Here is a 20,645-nt window from a genome sequence, read left to right as displayed (position 1 = left end):
AAAAACAAGGCAAGGTATTCTGATGAAAAAAGTATTTGAATTGCTGAGATTTTGAAGAAATGTATTATCCCTATTCCCCAGTTCTCAGCAGTGTACAAAACATGACTAGAACAAAAAGAATATTTTATTTCCGGTAAAATAGCTAATTCTCGTTATTTCTGTTTAGTGTAGAGAATGGATTTAAAGTGGAAATAATGGTTCTGAAGGAAACTGCATTTTTCCTTTTTGGAAATGACTGTTGAATAGGGATATTTGGCCATCACTATTTAATGCATTTTTTTATGCATTCTGCCCATACCCATTCTGAAATTAGGTTAAGATATGAATGAACTGTCTCTGTGAATGCAAAAATAAGTTTTCTGGAGCTGAAAATTATGTCATAGGAATCATTACCTGAATTGTAGAAGCTAACGGGGCTTGAAGAAAATGGAAAATTACAATAAAATAAATATGATATTCATGAGAAAATCACAACACATTTTATAACTGTGTTTTGCAGTGGAAAGTAATTAGCAATCACTGTTGGGCAGAAAGCATACGATAGTTGTAACATATATATCTTATATTACTTGACAATTTCCACATGTAAAAAAATACCTAAAGGCCTTCCAAAGATCTCTTCTATATCCTCCAGTGGCTGGAAACATAAAAGCAGTGATTACAGCTCAGAAAGACTTTTCAAATGAAATCTGAAACCTGTTTATGATTGATTGTCATGAATATTATATTGAGCGCTTGCCATACATTTTAATATTGTATTGATGGAAGTAGTCTGAACTGATCAATACTGCAGCTCTCTCATACTCATAGGTGTTATGATTGATACAAATATTAAAGAAATTGGGTTTTTTAGCACAAAGTCTTTCCGAGCAATCTAGGAACATACTTTCACATGCTCTGTATATTAGAGTAAGAAAGTGAATATCAAGTTCAAAAGGTGTCACTCCCTAGGATCTAACATTGTCACCCAGCTTTCCACCTTTTTCCCTCATGCATTGAAACTTCCCTCAAGCAGTCTGCAGGACATTTTGGTCTCTCTTCTCTTTTTTTTTTTTTTTTTTTTTTTCCATTGGACATGTAGAATAAATGATTTCTATTTATGTGGAATGATTTTGTATTTTATCTCAGATTTTAATATTTCATTCTCTTCATCAAAGTTTCAGTTAAAAAGAAACATATACAACCTTTTAAATGTTTTACTTTTTTTTTTTTTTCATGATACGCTGAGGAGCTTCTGCCAAAATTATGGCATTAGTAAGTGTTTCAGATTTAATGCCACCTAAAACTGACAGAGGTAAAAAAAGGGAAAAAAGATAGAATGGGAAGGGAATCCACTGATTTGAGCTGCAGAACTATGTTCTACTAATAACAACCCTGGTTTTGAAAAAGTCTTTAAAAACGTAACTGATGTAGGAGATCTCAAATCATAACTATGACCAATGTTGCTAGACTTCTTCATTTGTTGAATCTACAGCATATTAATAGAGACAGCTTTGCCTAGCAATACTGTGGGCAGAATTATCGCTGAACATAAAATTTTGAAATATTTTTTGTCATTGGGTGAATTAGTAGAAATGGAAATAAAGTCCCCGTAATCATAAAAGCATCATTTTTAAAGGCACCTTTAGTCCGTTCTCCTGCTCAGTTAGTCCATCAACAAGTCGACTGGTGCTTTATCTATCAAAGTCTTGAAAAGTTCTAGAATCAAAATAGTGCTACCTGTTCCACTGCAGCACCAGCCTACTATGTAAATATTTTCTCCTGATGTCCAATATGAACCTCCCAAGGTGCAGCCTGAGTATTGTCTCCTGATTATCACTTGCCTCTGAAGAGGAGAGTTTATGTCCACTACCTCTGTCACACTTTCAAGCAGCTATAGGCCACACTTGTAGGGTCCTCTTCAGTACAATAAACAAGCCCACTTTACTCAACCTTGTGGGACATTTGTACACCAAATTACAGTAGCACCCCTCCAATGGGCTCTCTCCAGCTACTCAACACTGTGCTTCAAGAAGGGAGCCACATTTGCTCACAGCAGTTCCTGTGTGTTTTCATCAGTGTCAAGCAGACAGTAACTTCGTTCAAAGACACTAGCCATCCTTACCCTAAGGAGCTGGAGTGTGTGGCTTGCCTTCTTTAGGATGAGAATACCTTGCTGACTCGTATTCAGCTGGACACCTTCAAGAATATCCAGTTCATTTCCAACAGCCCTGTTTCTCCAACAGTCAGTCATCAGCCGCTAACACATGGGTTATTCTACTGCAGGTACAGACTTTTGCCTTTATTTTGTGCTGAAATTAATATGTTTCTATTTTTCCAAGTTTCAAGTTTCCCAAGTTCTCTCTCAATTGAAGTTTTAGAGTTTAGTATATCAGTAATTTCACCCCACTTGCTGTCATCACCAGATCTGATAAAAGGGCAGTCTGTGTTGTGACACAGGCCAGTGATAAAGATATTCAGTTACCTGGGCTTCAGTGTTGACCCCAAGACTGCTCTGCTTACCAGGAACCAAAGAGATGTTCAACCAATGATTGTCTCATTTTATATATAAAGATCCAGCCAATGTTCCGTCCACTTAATTATCCTTATTTCCAGAACATACTTCATGAGCTTCCAAGTGAAAATACTGTGGCAGATGGCATAAGAAATTTAACTGAAATTAAGGTATATTGCCTGCACCAGTCTTTCAGCTTCCTCATTTCAATGTAGAAAGTAATTATGTCCAGCATGATTTAGCTTTCTTAAGTCCATGTTGGCTATTGTTTACTATCTGTTTGCCCAGACAGCCAAGATTTAGACAGTTATTAACAGAACACAAAACTACTTCATGCAGAAACTTACTAAAACTTGGACAAATTTGCCACTCATTACCAAAGAATGGACAAATCCAGACAGGTTCTGAACACTGAGGAGAGATAATTAAACCATGAAATGTGTAATGGACTTGTGGGATGTGACTATTAATATAGGATTGTTAAAATGTATATCACCTGAGAGAATACTTTAATGCTAATGAAGTTTTATAGCACACCATAATTCTAATGACTGATAGCTCAGTTACAAGACAGAAGAGCATTTGCTAACACAGGCACTTATTCATGCTAACTCCATCACTCAGCTTAGAACCAGAACCATTTACTGCTAGCATTAATTATAAGCTCAAATGATTCTTCTCAACCTAAAACTCTCTTTTAAAACCAAGTTTCACACATACAGCTCTATGGAAGGAAGTTTTTTCAAATTACTTAGCTGCCAGTCCCAGATCAAGTTGTATCAAATGATTGCATTCATATTCTTCCCCATGAAGATCTATTTTTGTCTTAAACTAGGTGGTCTATCTGGCAATTTATCCTACAGCAGTGAAAATAATGAGCAACAATTAGAAGGCAGGTGGTCAAGTACAGTTTTACTAAGCTTCCTGACTATGAAGACAAAACTTGCTTGAATTATGCAACTCCATAGACTATTTCAGAAATTTTACTCTGATTTCAGTGAAGCATTTCACCTGATTTCACCTAAAGCATCTTCATTTTTTGCAGTACTCCATAAGTGAAACTACATATGGCACATAACCAGAATAATAGCTAAGTTATTGGTAAAATAACTCGTAACTGCAGTTATTAGGGAGATTGTCTTGTTCTATGATATAATCCTGGCCAAAGAGGATTTAATGTCCTGTTAAGTGATAGAATTGGGCAAAATTTGGGGTGATCACTTTGGAATAAGAATGACAGCTTTCATACACGAAACAAAGTGAAAAAAAATAAAACAAAGGACTGTAGTGCAGGAAAACAACATTGATACAAAACTGATGCCTGCCTTTTCTACAGGAAAACAAAATTCTTGAAATAAAGGAAATATTTATCTCATTACAGAATAATGAGATTCACTACACTGTGAATAGATATGGAAGAGAACAATCATACATAAAACCTTTAGCAGAGTTAAAATCCCTAAATCTTCAGAGGTAAGCAATATGAGTTCAAGTGACTATATGGCAAGGCCAACCAGGTCGAAACATATATAATAGTGGAAATAGCAGCAGAAAAGCAGCACACTGAGTGTCAGAAGGAGATTTTGTAGCATTTAGACAGTAAAGGCCTAATGCAAGGTCCTTGGTTTTGAGATATTTTTCCTGAATAATTTTAAGAATTTCAGATTTTTTTTTTTCTTGGTTGGCAAAGGAGAGAAATCATGAGAAAATTTTTGACCAAAGAAATTCCTAGCAGTAAAAGAAAACTTTGCGAAATAGATGCTGGGAGTTTAGGGAAGCAGAAAAATATTGTATTTCAGAAGAATTTGTAAATTTTACCTTCTAAAATGTATGAAAATATATCACTGCATAACCTTTAGTTTCCAGGTTTATACTCATTTAAGAGGTAAGCTCTACTTGTCAAAATATGATCGTTTGGGGTGGAGTTTTTTTTTAAGAAATCACCATCTCTAAGTATTTAGACATATAGTTTCACTGACAAATCTTTGGCCTTTCAGTCACAGTGATGCTACAAGATGTTCCTGTGAACAAACCAGTAGAGAAAGAAAAAAAAGAGATATTTGTTGTCTTTCAAAAGACAAGGAAGCAAATAAAAGTCAAAGTGAAAGAGTAGAGGGGGAACAGGAAACTTGCATTGTTTCTTGGTAAAAAGTCTCCAGTCAAGAGCTGTATGCTGCAGTTCCTTCTGAAGAAAAGAAACACATGAAATTATGTCCATTCTACCATCTGACTAAAGTAGTGATCAGTCAAGAATAAAACACCTTTTATCAATTGCTAGTCTGACAAGTGTTAGACATGTAAATTTACATTTGTTACCTTCAGCAGTAACTCCAAATTACACAGAGAAATCTGAAAGATAACAGAAATTACCATTAAAAATTAAATTGTGATGATAACAATGTTTACAAAGGTCTTGTGCATTCATTTGGAAAAAAAACATTTCAGTCACAGATTCCTAGGCTTTCAATTTCATGACAAGAATGAATGATATAGGAATCTGAATGGTTTAATCCTCTATTCTTATACTAGGCCATCATGAAAAAACATTACTGCTTAAGCTGTCAAAAATCCACATGCCTACTCTTCTTTAGAGACTACAGTCATCGGGTAGACCAGCACAAGACATTTTTATTACTCAATAATTAGAACTTTTTTAATTGTACATGCAGGTTCTTTATTCTCATTTCTATTTTTCTTCATTTCTACAAGATATTTTTTTCCTAGTAACTAAAAAACTCCAATTCTTAAAGCTCATATGACAGAAACTTTTGAAAAGTGGTTTTCAATTGTCTAATTTTTAAACACAACACTTTCATTAATGACATTTTGAAGATGGCTTTCCCTTAAACAAACATATTTGAAACATACACAGAGTACTATACTTTTCCTTCAATGAAAAAAATCTCCAGAGGAAGAGTATGAATACCTCAGTTCTTGCATAATCTTCCATATTGCTTACTACTGGTAAGTTTCCAGATGAAGTACCATGTTCAGCTCTGTTCATAATATGGAAAAGATAGCATGCAAGAAAAAATTCAGACTTTTTAAATCATCAGAAAAAGACAAAAATTTTGCAATATCTTCTTTATTAAAGAAGAGAAAGGACAGTCAAGATTATATGCTAGTTCTTCAGGGTTTTGCATAAAATTTTATATATATATAGGCATAGATAAAAATATATATGCCTATATATAAAAATTTTTATATATTTACATATATATATATATATATATATATATATATATGAACACATTAACAACTCTAAAGTATATGAAAAATATTCCTGGGTATCAGACAGTAATGACTACAAATGCTACAGATTTTTAAACATAGTAGATAAATTCTGCTATGAGTATTGAGGTAGTGGACATGTCTTTAACATCCTGCTGGGTAGGAGTTTTTAGTATTCCATTTTCTGTTTTGTTAGCTGCATGAAAGAACAAGAATCTTTTTTATATGTGGTTTTCACTTCCACAGGATCAACTGATCTCTCAGTTCCCCTCAGAGATTATTTTGTGACTCCAAAACCATCTAAATAGAATTTTTTTTTTAATTAAAAACCCCACAGAAGCATTTTATTTGGACTTTAAAAAAGCTCAGTTCTCCTAAGGTGACCAATTTAAAGTGTTAGCACATATTAGAAAGACTATCATCAAAACCATCAAATGATCCCTCATTTTGGAAAAAAAAGCTAAGTAACACTCTAAGCACTTCTGTATCAGTCCCCTGCCGTTCCAGGTGAGCAGATCAAAGAATCACCATCACAAATTAATCAAACACCACCACAGGATTTAATATGACACCTATAGTTCAATTCATTTATCTTATTAAAAATTGATGAGCTTCCACCCTTGGTAATGTGCACCATAAGAGTTCAAACTTTTTATACTGTTCAGTTCCATTCCTTCTATTATTCAAGTACTTCATAAAATCCTCTTCCTTTTCTATGAAATCCTAGTTTATTAATATAGCCTCTTTTTCTTCCAAGAGAGTAAATTATTCACAAAATCATAAACAAATTTTACTTTCAGTCTCATCGCAACCTGTTATCGCCATTGTAATGAATTCAGTGATAATTTTAAGGCCAAAGCTGGGAAACATGATTTTCAAGTGGCAAAAATATATTTACTAAATTCCAAATACATTGCACCAAAAAAAAAAAAAAATCAAAAATTTTAGAAAATAATTTTGTCAGCCCAAGTCCATAGTAAGCAAAAATCTGTTACACCTTAACATTAGTTGCAAAATGGATATAAGTAGCTTATTGGTTGCAAGGTCATTTCACTGCTGGAGCAGGTGATTCCCTTTATTCTCATTCTAACTTTCTGATCCAGTCTGCAGTCATATTAATAGAACAATACACTCCTATAAATTTTTTTAATACTTGATCATTTCAAGTGACCCATCACTCTTCTGAAGGAAATAATACTCCAAATAAATTTAACATGCACATTATTATAAAACCTTTCAAAATAAACAGCCAACACAGAAAATACAAGAATTTAAAATTGTTTGCTTTTCTATATTTCTATAGGACACATAACAACCACGAAATCCAGTATATTCATAATATTAAAAGAGTGACTCTTTATCCCCTATCTGTGTTTGTTCTTTTCCACACACAATGAAGGCGAAAGATTGATTGCATTCACTTCCTGTCCATTTTTTCCTGATAGAAGCAAACAATTTTGAGGCAGAAAAGCAAACTATCATAACAAGCATTTCAGCTATGATTAAACATTTCTATATTCATACAACATGCAACATTTACTTGCCAAACATTTTTTTTAAATTTTGAATCTATTACTGGATCATTAGATTGATTAGAATATTATTTTTTCATGTCTTTCGAAACAATTTCCTTGACAAAGTAAAGTTTAGATAAGTCTTAGTCTGACGAGACCAATATTATCTCTTATTTTGCAATTCACCCATTTACAATTTTAGTGATTTTACTTTACTTTAAAGAAGCCATAAGCTAGAAAACAGAGTAAGTAAAGCAACTGTCTTGCAACCTCTACATTCCACCAAAATTGCTACGAAATTTGATTTCAAAGACTCTCTGTCTCCATCCCTTCCTTTATCAGGAGTGTGTCATTCACTTATATCTATTAAATCTATTAATTCATGCTTCTACTACACGGTATTTATGACTCTGTATAGTCGTGTTTACATAATTTCATTGACTTCTGTTAGCTTCAGGAAAGTAGATGTGTGCTGAACTTTTTATGTTCAATATTTTTATTTTTAAAACGAAACCTAGCATTTCAGTGAAGGCTTCCTACCGCCACTAAAAAAAAAAAAAAAAAAGGAAAAAAAAGGAAAAAAAAGAAAAAAGAAAAAAGAAAAAAGAAAAAAGAAAAAAGAAAAAAGAAAAAAGAAAAGAGAAAAAAGAAAAAAGAAAAAATAAAAAAGAAAAAAGAAAAAAGAAAAAAGAAAAAAATAATGACAAAAGAAATTGAAAGAAGTTGCACCAGCAGAAAAACCAGATTAATAATAAAACTGAAGGGGATATTTCATAGCCTTCTTCAATGACACAAGCGCTGGTCTGGCCTGCTGACTGAGAGTAGAGCAGTTTCTATTGTTTATCCTGACTTCAGCAAGGCATGCAGCATTCTCTCTTTCAAAGTGCTCACTGAAAAAATTATGAAATACTAATTACATTAGTGAATGTTGAGATGGATTGGAAACTGTCAGGCCCAGAAGGTGATGATCAGTGGCACAAAGTCCAGCTGCAGGCCAGTCACTAGTTATGTGCTACAGGAGTCCTTTAGCAGGGCCAGCACGGTTTGACCTCCTCACTGGTGACCCACGTGTCGAGAAGAGAGCGCACCTGCAGCACCTCTGCAGATAGCACAAAACTGGGAGAGGCTGCCAACACATCAAATGCTTTTGTAGCCATTCAGGGGCTCTCAACAGGTTAGAGAAAAGAACGCCCTGAAGTTCAACAGAGGGAAACAATGCACTGCTCCTGCAGGCTCCCAGTACAACTGAAACCTTGCCACCTGCACCGGATAGAATGGCAAATGAGCACCTTGACAGCTGCTACTTCTTTCTCAAAGACCTTGGAAAACAGCTTTCCAAGGAGTAACTTGCCACTCAAGACCCAGCAAACCAAGGGACTCACCACAGCATGAAACAGAGTAAGTTTACAGCAGAATATTCTCAAAACCAATCTACTTTATTGTGAAATAAGTGATTACCTGTCATCTCAGAATACGCTCCATAGTAATGTAATCAGCTTTTCTAATTCATTACACTGTATTGTGAGTGCTTAGCTTCTAAGTAGTGCATTACATTTTATAATGGTAGATTAGACTTCCAAGGCATTTTGCTCTTGAAATAAATTTATTCCTTTTCATTAATAAACCTTTGTAAACTGAACACACACACCTTCTCAGATATTTCTATATAAAATCTGCATAGAGTGTATTCCACTCCAAACACCTAAAGTAAATGTATGTTATTTTAATTTCTGCTCTCTTCCCTCAGTAGGTAGGAAATTTCAAATTACCAAAAATATTTTTTAAAAATTATTTAAATTCTATATGATGTTCCCCTAATATATAAAATTAAATATGTTACACATACTTGTGGTGTTAAGAAAATCATCTGTAATGCTTTAAAGGATAAGCATCAACTTTTATTTGTTGTCTAATTTTAAATTCAGTATAAATGTTTAGTCAAATATTTACACATAATTGAAGAGGGATTGCTTCAATGTAGTAGTGTTATAAATTATGACACGGGACCAATTTGTGTCACTTTATAAAGAGAATTTTATTAATTTAGCAAGCAAGCAGTACGGGCAAATGCAGCGCTGGGCGGCCGGGGAGCCTCTGCTCCCACCAACGGCTCGCACCGCACCTCCCGGTCTTTCAGTTCTTATACCCCTTCAGTTCCGGACTTTGTGATATTCTCGACGTGCTCTGCATCTGCGCGGCGTGTTGCTAGGGGTCTTTTTTCTGCTGTCCGGTGGTCGTTTGAGGAAAGCTCCTATTCTTCTTCCTCCGAGGTAGCGTTAAACCTGCAATAACTTCTCCAAATATGGTAATGCATCTTTCAAAGATCTCTCAATTCCACTATCTACTAATAGCAGTACATCCTGCCCTCCTGCCCCACTGTTTCCTGTGACTTACACAATCCCTGGGACTTTTCCTGATGAACAAAAACTATGCTATTGTCTTTCACAGTAGTAAAAACCATTCAAGAAGATGTTATATTTTGAAGTACTAACAATGTTTAATTATATTCACATTGCAGTGCAGCTGAGTCTTTTATCATCTCTCACTTGGATGCCCTCTCACTTGAGGGCATCATACTTATTTCATTAATAAAGGCATCATACTTATTTCACTAGCGTCAAAAAAACGCACAGAAAAGTTGTCATGGAAATTCAAAACTTCAAAAAGTGATATTCAGTATATTTTATTTGCGTGTTCAAATTGATTATTATTTGAGTCTGGCACAGGCAGTACGGCTTATTATTGCTAGTTTATGTAAAGCACAGAGTTGTGTTTATTAACATATTATCTTATATGTACTAATATGTTCATATCCACATATGCACAAAGAAGCTTAAGCAACAAATTTTCTCAGGTTTTCTAGAAAACCAACTGGACTGTACAATCATATTTCAGAAAAATATATATTTAAGCACCCTAGTGCCAAGGAGATGAGATTCTACATTTTCTCACTCTCAGCTTCAAAAGCATACAAAATAATAGTGTAAAAACTCTATGCAGAGGAAAATTATAAATTAAATTATGTAATTAGAAAAAATATTGGCTAGAATTGAATGAGGCTCAAATCTTTTTTCTGGCACTTTAGTATGTAAATTTGGGGTTGAAATCAATTGCAATTTTTTAGACTTGATGTTTTGGTAAATTCGGATAAGGAAATTTTCTTCCACCACTTTCATTTAATCTAACCTTTCAAAATAAAATGTCTAGGTACATTTTTACTGTTCTGCTCATAAAAAAACCGAAAAAAACCCAATCCAAAACAAAACAAAAAAAACCCCCCAAAAAACCCCCAAAAACCCCACCAAACCAAAACAAAAATACCCCTACATTGGCTTCCTGGACTTTATATTGCGCAACAAGAAATGCAGCAATAAAGTTTAATGCACAGAGAATTACTAAAGTCACAAATATGTGTAAAATCTCATAACTTTTAATGGGTATCATAAAGCCTTGTACATACTCACCTTCTGCCTCACTACCTATGCTTAGAAACAGTTAAGTCTATCACGGTGTCCTAGCTGTAAAACAGTGACATAAATGTAATCCACTACTGCAGTAGTCCCAAAAAAGTCAATTTATAACTGCCGTTACTTCCAGTAATTGTCCTGGCCTCGCTTATTTTATGAGTCTATAAAGCATATCAACTCCAGCTCTAAATGACAGTAAAAATTTTAAGTACTGTAAATCAACTTTTGTTGTCTGTAATGAGGTGAAGGAATCTCAGAAAAGCAAACTTTTGAGAAAAGTCTCTTCAGAGGAATATAGATCAAACTGGTCAGCGGGCTGCTTCACTTCTTCTCTAATAACATATCCCACCTGGTAAATAGACTTGCTTTTTCTCCCAGTCATTAATACTCCACAATAAAGTCTCAGGAGTAGATGTCAAGATCTTGATAATCTTTCCAAAGTAAATTAGGAAGACATAGAAGAAAACTATGGTTGTCTTCAAGGTAGAAATCAGGATATCAAGTCCTACATTGATTGGTACCAGTAATTGAGGTATAAATTTACCATATAGTATTAAAATTAAAATAAACCCCAAACTAAGTAAGAACAGACAGAAACAATCTAGTAGTGGGCGGTGAAGCTTTCCTTGAAGCTCTCATTCCAGCTGGCTCTCCAGCTAAAGAATGCTCAACATTCCAGAGACAGTGCATATGTGCATGCTACATGGATAAACAAAACAAAATAAAATAATAATTCTTTTAAATCTAATAGTCATTAAGCGCTACTATGCTTCATTGATTAATCAGGAGTAAGCAATAATACTACATTTACAGTCTTATTTTTATCACAGTTTAACTGAGCCTGGAACAGGTCATCTAACCCAAGGACAATTGACATATGCCCCCTGAGAGGAGAATTTTCCTGGCCAGGAAGAGCCTTAGCTAGTCTTCACTAGGTCCAAGCAAAGATAAAGTGTTGAATATTTGAAATAATTGGTAGAAGCAAATAAAGCCAACATTTATTGTTAGGTACAAGTACTAAACTGTGAAAAACATATGTGAACTCAGCCAAAAATAGTGCCAAGCTTCTTATGTGGTAAATTTTCTCAAGTCTTTCTATTTTTTTGTTTTATCGTTTTTTTGGCCAAACTATACCTTACAAAAAAGATTTCTGCAAAGACACCATTTCACATAATAATATTTTAAAATCAAAATAAATATTAATGCCTGAAAAAATAACAATTTTTAACACAATCACTAAGCAGGTCATCAAAATCAATTGAAAAGTGAAAAGAGGCAAAAACATATACCACATGATCAAATCATTTCTTGTTTCAAATATATTTCCAATATGGTTCTGACATATCATCTATATCCTGACCAATACTCTCCCAAATAAGTTCAGATCTTACTGTCATAGCTCCAGCTGAGGTACAAAGTTGTTTGTCTCCTTTCTCCCCAAAATTAAATTATGTAGTGGAGCATGAAGTCAAAGGAAATGTAATGTATTTAAAGCTTTGATTCCTATTAGACATTCTCAAAATCTCTAATAGAAGTTCAATTTTAAACATGATGGCTAGGACACAAGAGGAGGAAGCAAGAATCAAATCTAATCTGTTGAATAAGTTATTCCATAGTTATTCAACAGAAGTTATTCAACAGTTATTATGTTATTCTTTTGGAAGTGTTGGATAAATTTAAAAAAAGACAGAAATTAAATAGTCAACAAAAGTCAGATGTATATAATGACAAAGCAAAATCTTGTTCTAGTATATATTATTCATTGCAGAGAGTCCCCTTCCAATATCTGTTTTCAGCTATTAAAAAAATGAAACAATTAAGTTTAATGTGAAATTTCAAGTATACAGTAAGGACAATTTAGGCTAACTACCCATGCTGAAAATCCTGCAACTCCTCAGAAGAGATGGAAAGATGAGGAAAAGCAGCATATAACATATTCTGCTAGGAAAGCTGTCTGACCTGTTGTGGTGTGAGGAAAGGGGTTCATTTTAGCCTATGGACAGCAGCCTTAAATGTTAAATAATAAAATTAAATAATAAATATATTTTTTACTTTATGGTGACTGTGATCAAATTCCCGAAAAAATACACCTTTCTGGTTGCCATCATAATAGCTAAGCATTGTGAAGTGCAAAAACAATTCAGAAATGAAAATCGTTCCAATTCTTTACTACACTAGACTATACACTGCTACTTTCTCTCCCTTCACTCACATTTAATCATCCCCCCCAAAAAACATGTGGGTTGTATTTTAATTTAAACTTTGCACAGAATTTGTTTTGCTATTCAAGCAAAGAGCAGAATATACTCCCATTCCTTCCCACTGAGTCTATAATTTCAATATCTTTTCTAGGCCAGAAAATTCACAAAATCTGTGACAATATGACCATAATTGTTCTGCTCTTTTTACAGCACATCTAATTTACTTTCAGAAGTATGGTTGTGCATTTTAGTTTTGGTACAAAATTACTCAATAGTAAAGTTTTTGAAGCATCATATATTCCATTTCCTTTCTTATGAAGATGCCAAAATAATATGCATAATTAGTCAGCTGGAAAGCAAAGTCAAATTTATGGAAAGTGAGCTGCTAATGTGATTTTTTAATATAAATATTATACAGTGTTTAGTTGCACTGACAGAGTTAATCAGCACTGTCAAGCTCCCTGCAAGAGTGAGTAGCAATCAAGGCTTTGTTTTTGTTGTATTTATTTATTTATTTATACCCTCCTCCTACCATTCTTCATGACAGAGTGAGGAAAACTTTTTTTAAAAAGACATTATTTCACACTGGGTTGCTTCAGTAGTATAAATCAGGTTACTTCTTTTCCATCCTAGTTTCGTAAAATAAAAAACCCTTCAGATCTTCAGAATTTAGAAGACAACAGTTATGTTCATTGTCAAATGTTATTACTTATAGGCCTAAATAACTATGCTAGTCTAAAGCAGTAAAAGCAAGATTTATTCCCTGAAAAATTCATTGAATTGCATACATTTTAAGAAAAGAACTTGTGCCTTTTTATTAAATGGTATTTATGTAGGCTTTCATTTTTTTAATTTTCATTTTCAAACTGAACAGAATATCCTGGAGACACAGAAGATAATTTTTCTTTGCTTACTCTTCACTTTTCTAATTCAACAAAAATACACCAGTGACATTAAGCTTGTTTCAATTTGATTACTAAAGCTATTGACATGAGAACTGAGCAGAATTCTGACTTTTGTATTCTTTCACTAGGAATCGACCTCCCATTTTTCAATACTACTCACCTTGAAGATTAAATGCACTCCAAATGTGACTTGCAGACAAATATTCTTCTCAAAAACTAGAAGCACATTTTAGAAATTTTGGGGTATTTTTTTTTCTTTATTTTCATAACTGAAAAAACTCAAGTGCACTCTAACCTATTGAACTTACATAATATATTATATTTACACAGTTAATAATTTTTACAATCACTTTTCATTTCTTGAAAATGAAAAGTTTTAGCCAAAACACTGGCATCATTTCAGACTAGATATAAGGAAGAAATCTTTTATGTTGAGGGTAGTGGGTTACTAGAAACTGTTGCCCAGGGGACTGATGTATGTCCCATCCCTGGAAAGATTTAAGGTCAGTCTGGACAGGGCTCTGAACAACCTGATCCAGTTGAAGATGACCCTGCTCCTTGAAGGGTAGTTGGACTAGAGTATCTTTGTGGGTACCTTCCAAAGCAAAATAATCTATGATTCTGTGATTTCTTCTGAGAAATACTTCTATAGAGATCTCATGCACGTGTAGACTTCTTACTCATTCAAAATTACTTCTGTAGTCATAAAAACAAATCAATCAATCTTCTCAATACACAGATTCATGATTTTTGACTTGAAGATGAACAAGGCAGGTCATGTCTGTCCTATAATCTTCAATTTACTATACATTATTGTTTCTTTAGATATGCTTCTACTTTCTCTGGGAACATAATGCAATGGTACATTAAAACATAACTACTGCAACAGCATAAATATCAGTTCAGATCATTTGGAAGCAGGAATGTAATTTTGTGCATGTTTGCAACTTGTGAAACTTACAACACAGTGGTACGTCTATGTCTCGTCTCTTGGAGAACATGTTTAACAGATATGTATTCAGCCTTCCAGATTTTTATTGAACCTGATTGATTTCAGAATTTCCTCACTTGACACATGCTACATCACTCCTTGGAACATAGGTGAAATTTAAATTTTAAACAATCCATTATAGATAAAGCTGTCACATGGAAAATAAGAAATTTCACTCCAAGATTTCCCCAGATAGGGTGAAAGAGCAGACTGGAACAATGCATTGCTTTTCCAATCCTTCCTGAATTCACTTCATTGTACCAGGCAGAAACCTTCCCATCCTTATCTAGTGTGAAAGGAAATTAACAGAACTCTCAAGGATCATGAGATTCAGTGGCATGCTTCCAAGCCCAAGCCTCATGTGTCTCTTTCTGCTTTCTCATTTCATTATTTGTCATGGTACTGGCTAGTTGTCATTTTTACCTTTTCAGATCTTTCTCCTCTTCAGGCGCTTCTTCTTTCATTTGCTGCTTTCTCTTATTTTCATATGTCCTTTGTCTTCTCAACATTTTCTTTCCTCATTCTCCCTTCTCCTCTGGAGCACCAGGTGTGCCTGGCTCAGTCCCTGAGCACTGCAATAAGCTCTTGTAGGTCAGACTGTGCTCAGTCAGAAGCCCCTGTTTTACACCTGGGTAAATTATGTAGTAGACAGCAGCACAGAGTAACTACTCACATCTTGCTCTGCAAGCCTTGAAAGACTCTTCACATTAAGGGAAAAGAAATCTAGCACTGGGCCAAATACCAAAGCAAGGTTTTTTCAGACATGTTCAGCTTTTTCTTATTCTTTAGCTTCCCCAATCTTCTGGAGTAGCTATCCAACCACCACCACCAGATTAAGAACTGTGTCTGCAACTACCTGGGGGAAGGGTTTCCTTTCCAGTCTTTGTCCTGCAAAAGTCCCTGGCCCCCTACTACAAGATTTTACTGTAAAGCCCTCTCTGCTGCAACACATAGTTGGTGATCAATGTGTGGATGCTGCAGAGCACATGCCTGCACTTGAGAGATCTTGAACAAGCCCCTCTACACACACATTTTTGCGCTTTCTTCTCTGGGTCTGACCCTGAAGGCAGATCTTTGCTGCAGATAAAGTGAAGGACAAGCACTACTGGGAAATCTTCCTCTTTTCCAGCTGTAAGCCCTCATCTAGATTTGCTTGAAAAAGCTTTTTCTCAGAGTAAGTATTGTAAAAAATTTTAAGAGTGTTTCTAAGTCAGCACCCGATACACTCCAGGGTTTGACATGCCACCTCTTGAAAAACACAAATGACCCAACATATGAGTGTATTATGATACTGTGATTCATAGAACAGAAGCAGAGAGAGACAAATGTAATACCAGCATGACTTCCTAAGACTGATAGAAATGGTAACTGATGGCAGCATGGAACAATTTAGTATCCCTCTTCTGGCCCAAGCACTGGTATGGTGACCTCATCTTTTTAAGACAAGTAGAAAGAAAACACAGCTTTTACCCACATTATGCAGCAGCTCGTGCGTTCCCTTTCAAACCACTGAGATAAAAACCACTGATATATGGACAGCTTGCAGACAGCACTGTGAACTAACACCAACCCACTTTAACACTCGGCGGGATACGAGCAGTTAGGCTGTAATTGTTCCCCACACAGTGATTCACCTCATAATGAAAAAGAAATGTATAGGGTAGGTATATCCAAGAAAATTATAATTGCCACCAAAGTAGTGAACAGCATTGGAAAGCACCTGCATTTAACTCCTGAAAGAGTTATTAATTTGTCAGCAGGCAGCACATGTGACAGAGTGAGATATGTCTGTGCTGACTTACAATTTCTATTTGCATTCTGCTGAATACCAATCTGACCTTGTCTAAAGAATCTGTTCTACTGCATTGCTGTCACAGCGCCTGGAAATTCATTTAAGGAACAGTGCTAACAGGCTTCTGGGACTGTCAGTTTCACTACTGGCCTACTGTAAAGACGTTTATTTTGTATTCCACGGCAGATACAAGCGAGATCTCTGTGGTTGCTCTTGGGGGATGAGGTTTATTCAGGATGCAGAAAGGCCCTGCCTCGAGCTGCTAGACACAGCACGTGGCTGGGCCTGAGGTGATGGGGGAGGGGAGAGACAAAGAGGGGAGCAGGGACTCCCGGAGGACGCTCCAGGAGGAGAGGGGAAGATCCAAGAGGGCGTCCAGCCCCCCGGAGACCCTTTATCAGGGGGGCTCCAAGGTGGGCTGGAACAGGACCTGGGCCAATGGGGTCACAGACACCTGATGGTTCAGGGGAGGGTTACAGCTGTGGGGTGAACCATACATTCTGGGGGGTGAGATGGAACAGTCCATTTGACTTTTGGACCCCTCTGTAGGTGAGGGTTATTGTCCAGCCAGTAGGGGGCGTTATATTTGTCCTGGCTGTACTATTGTGGTTCTTAATCATATTTATCTACCCTTCCCAACAGCCTACCTCCAAGAAACATTTTTTTTTATGATCAGGAGCAGTCAGTAGGGGAAAAAGAGAAATTACAATTAGCAGAGCTGCTGTTTCTTACACTTAGCATGAAACATCAAGAGGACATCATATCTAAAAACACAGTTCGTCTGCAACAGGGGCAACCATTGCAACAAGTAAAAAATACATGGAAGAAAGAGGACAAGGGAACCAGCTCAAAGCCCCAATCAGCAGTCATCCATGCTAGAGGAGGATCTCCCCCAAGATTTAATAGTTTTCAAGCACACACATGAGCATTCAAGTTCAGACAGAGCTCTCAATGAGTTGGAGACTTATTTCTAAGCTTTAAATTATATCAAGGCTGTCACACATTCCCAAAATAGATTGCACTAGAAATTCGAACTACCAACAGCCTCAGTAAAACAGCTTTATAGAATGCAAAGCAGATTAGTTTGAGATTGGTTTCAACATCCAGAGGCAGATATCAGCCCAAAATGTGCAAAATTTGGCTGTGTGCTAGAGTGTCCCAAAGCTATCAACAGTGACTGCACTTTGCTGAAATGGTGAAAAAAAGCTGACAGGCTGTACAAATAGAAAAACGAAAGGTGGAAATCATGTATGCCATCAAGAGCCTGAAGCATCCAGCTATGGACTTTCTGATGTATCAAGGGAGGAGAAGGAAAAACTATGGAGATATGATAGGATTCACAGCCTGAGCTTTTGCAACAGCGGATTGGATGGAATAGTGGGACTGGCTCTCTCAGTAGGTGGGACTGAGCTATGAAATTTAAATGAGTAGTGGTGGAAATACAGGTCTGGGAGGACTTGTCACAGAAAATCAGGAATTCAGAGGAATGAACATGCATGTCTTAGAAACATTCAGTGATAAACTTTCAGTTTATCACACAATCTCTGAGATTCTAACATGTTTTGACCAGCTTTAATCGCCAAGCCTAACATCATTTCACCCTAATCAACATTCTCTTCCATAATTCCCCAGTTACTGCACTCCGTGATGTCTGATTACAGGCTCACGTAGATCAGTAGTTCTGCATCTCACTAATACACCTTTGTTATTTAAACCTGTGGGATTTATTTAGTTGTCTATTATAGCACTGAATCTGGAACCATCCAAAATATACATCTGGCTGACAGCTCAACACCTTCACTGAGCAGATAATGTTCACGGACAGCAAGGTTTTTGGCCTAAGTAAATTTATTCTGCATGCAGAATAAGGTTCATGAAAGTTATCCATAACCAAAACTGCCTTAGCGCTCTCTCTTGTCCCCCCTTTTGTCCCAGCTAGCTCCGTGGTGGGGGGGGGCGCTGGCAACTTCCGTGTTTTCCGGCGAACCCTCGTGGGTATCTGCCGGTGCTGCGTGGGTCTGGGAGCGAGGCGAGTCCCGAGGCGAATAAAAGGAGAGAGGCTTTTTCCCCCACGGGCGATATCTCGGTTTATTACGGCTTGGTTGGGAAGGCAAAAACCGAGGAGGCTGCTGCGTGCTAAGTTCGAGTTTGTCCGTGCCGCCTGGCCGATTCGGGGGCGGGGCGGCGCGCTCCGAGGCTGGCCGCGATCCAAGAGAGGTGGCGTGTGGAGCCGCGGCGCCGCTGCCGGCACGTGCGGGAGCCGCGGCGACCGCGGCAGAGGCGGCGGCGGCGGTGAGGCTGCGGCAGCGATCGCGGGGCAGTCCGAGGCTGCCGCGGTCGCCCGAGGCAGCGGCGGTTGCGGCAGTCAGGGGCCGGGAGAGAGAGAGAGCTGCGGCAGCACGCAGGGATCCGGCGGGAGGAAAAGCCCGCGGCTCGGGCAGCAGCAGCGATCAGGGGCCAGGCAGGAGAAAAAGCCCCGGGGCGTCCTCAACCCGTTCTATAAGTACTGGAGAGGAGAAACCCGGGGCGGCCAATGAGATAACGCCATGGGGGGACTAGGGATAGTGGGGTGCAGGGGTCCAATGGGAGATGGACAGATGGAAGGGTGCCAGGTCGTCTCTCGACCCCGCCGCGTGGCTGACAGATGGTCTGAGAGACGTAAACAGAATTACTGGGCACTTTCTCGGGAAGGCAAACCGCGGGGGGAAATGGGAGAACCCGGGAGGTCGTTACAGATTGCGAGGGGATACATGGAATGACCTTACACATAATAGAACATATAATAACACAATTCCACACAAAACAAAATATTCATTTTATAAAATTATAAAGTTTTGGGTTTTTTTTCACTTCACATACAAAACAGAAAAAAGACAAAGGAAAGTCACATTAATATCTATCTTAATTGGTCAGAGAAACTATAATTTACCAATAAGAATTTAATCAGATGTAGAAACCTCTGATATATTTCCTCAACCAAGATTCTGAAAGGTCTAAAAAAGGGCTGAAGTACTGTGGTGAGAAATATCACACAAATATGCATCCCTTTTTTTTTCATAATACACACTGTTCTAATGATTCATATATTACATTGTACAATACCACTGTAGATACACAGTCCAAAAAATGGTAAGAGTAGATGTCAAGGTGAGTCTATTTCACATTTATGCTAGAATTGACCTGCTTCATCTAATACATGACTTTAGCATTTAATCAGATAAGAGCATATGAAAAATGTGGTTTGAAAAATTATTGTTACTACCTTGATATGGTTTGAGTGCTTATAGCAGCAATGTAAAGCAAAATATGTCTTCTTTTAAAAGCTCTGGCTGCACAGAGAAATTGCTATATTTATTTCAAGGACTAAAGACATTTTACTCTCCACTGCACTACTTACCATTTGTACTAGCAGAGGGCTGCAGAGATTTTAATCAGAACTTTAGGGATTAATATAATTCTACTTCTGCATGCTGCTGGCATTTCAGTGGGTGTCTTCTCTTTTGAATAACAAGATTGCTTTTGCCACATTTCAAAGAGCTGCAAATTCCTATACCTAAATCACCCCAGTTTTTCATGTAATAACCTGGAGAAAGAATTTGTTGGAAAGTAGACTTTACATACTGAGTCTAAGAGCTGTATTCTGAGGCTTTTTGTGTCTCTGCTTATTGGAATAAATAGGCACCTGTGTTCATTCTTTTTCCACCCTTGTCTTAAAATTGTCATAAGAAAGTATTTTTGGGCACTGCACTCCAAAATCTTTACAACTCTGTTAATTTAGTGAGCCCCAGGACCAGAAGCAGCGTTAGCTCCAGTACCTGGCATCAGTTTTGTTCTCCATCTGTCCTAGAGAACCAATGAATTGTGAGTTGATAATATTCTTTTCTGTTTCTATTAGCAATTAACTCAGCTATCAATACAGTCTATTTAAGCATTTTTTAAGTATGAAAGTTAACTTCCCGGCTTCTGTAGAAGCCAAATACAACCTTGTCCTCCTTTTTTTTTTATGTCCAAGAGCCATAAATGTTTTTCTTTAAGTTTTCGAAAAAAAAA

At 36.7% G+C, this 20,645-nt stretch overlaps 1 pseudogene; it reads right to left on the bottom strand.

Annotated features, from left to right (window-relative positions):
- LOC116806975 (dynein axonemal heavy chain 5-like) overlaps window positions 1–20,433 on the bottom strand; it is a 66,911-nt pseudogene extending 46,478 nt beyond the window's left edge.
- Between the last annotated feature and the right edge of the window lie 212 nt (window positions 20,434–20,645).

This window comes from Taeniopygia guttata, chromosome W (assembly GCF_048771995.1).
Source record: "Taeniopygia guttata chromosome W, bTaeGut7.mat, whole genome shotgun sequence".
Lineage (NCBI taxonomy): Eukaryota > Metazoa > Chordata > Aves > Passeriformes > Estrildidae > Taeniopygia > Taeniopygia guttata.
Note: the sequence above shows the minus strand (reverse complement) of the source record. Positions and strands in the feature narration are given on the sequence as shown.